Raw genomic sequence first — 1222 nt, 5'->3', positions numbered from 1 at the left:
TGCATGTTCTACAGAGTGTGTGTGAGTATGAGTGTGTGTGTGTGTGGAGTGTGTGTGCATGTTCTACAGAGTGTGAGTGTGTGTGGGTATGAGTGTGTGTGTGTGTGGAGTGTGTGTGCATGTTCTACAGAGTGTGAGTGTGTGTGGGTATGAGTGTGTGTGTGGAGTGTGTGTGCATGTTCTACAGAGTGTGAGTGTGTGTGGGTATGAGTGTGTGTGTGTACGTGGAGTGTGTGTGCATGTTCTACAGAGTGTGAGTGTGTGTGGGTATGAATGTGTGTGTGTGTACGTGGAGTGTGTGTACATGTTCTACAGAGTGTGAGTGTGTGTGGGTATGAGTGTGTATGTGTACGAGGAGTGTGTGTGAATTTTCTGCACAGTGTGAGTGAGTGTGTGTGTGTACGTGTAGTGTGTGTGCATGTTCTACAGATTGTGAGTGAGTGTGTGTATGAGTGTGTATGTGTACGTGGAGTGTGTGTACATGTTCTACAGAGTGTGAGTGTGTGTGGGTATGAGTGTGTGTGTGTACGAGGAGTGTGTGTATATGTTCTACAGCGTGTGAGTGAGTGTGTTGGTATGAGTGTGTGTGTGTACACGTGGAGTGTGTGTGTGCATGTTCTACAGAGTGTGAGTGTGTGTGCATGTTCTACAGAGTGTGTGTGAGTATGAGTGTGTGTGTGTGTGGAGTGTGTGTGCATGTTCTACAGAGTGTGAGTGTGTGTGGGTATGAGTGTGTGTGTGTGTGTGGAGTGTGTGTGCATGTTCTACAGAGTGTGTGTGTGTGGGTATGAGTGTGTGTGTGTGTGGAGTGTGTGTGCATGTTCTACAGAGTGTGAGTGTGTGTGGGTATGAGTGTGTGTGTGGAGTGTGTGTGCATGTTCTACAGAGTGTGAGTGTGTGTGGGTATGAGTGTGTGTGTGTGGAGTGTGTGTGCATGTTCTACAGAGTGTGAGTGTGTGTGGGTATGAGTGTGTGTGTGTACGTGGAGTGTGTGTGCATGTTTTACAGAGTGTGAGTGTGTGTGGGTATGAGTGTGTGTGTGTGTGGAGTGTGTGTGCATGTTCTACAGAGTGTGAGTGTGTGTGGGTATGAGTGTGTGTGTGGAGTGTGTGTGCATGTTCTACAGAGTGTGAGTGTGTGTGGGTATGAGTGTGTGTGTGTGTGGAGTGTGTGTGCATGTTCTACAGAGTGTGAGTGTGTGTGGGTATGAGTGTGTGTGTGG

The sequence above is a fragment of the Lethenteron reissneri genome, chromosome 56, assembly GCF_015708825.2.
Source record: "Lethenteron reissneri isolate LAM-NWPU_2019-01 chromosome 56, ASM1570882v1, whole genome shotgun sequence".
NCBI classification, from domain to species: Eukaryota; Metazoa; Chordata; class Hyperoartia; order Petromyzontiformes; family Petromyzontidae; genus Lethenteron; species Lethenteron reissneri.
This window is presented reverse-complemented; position numbering follows the sequence as displayed.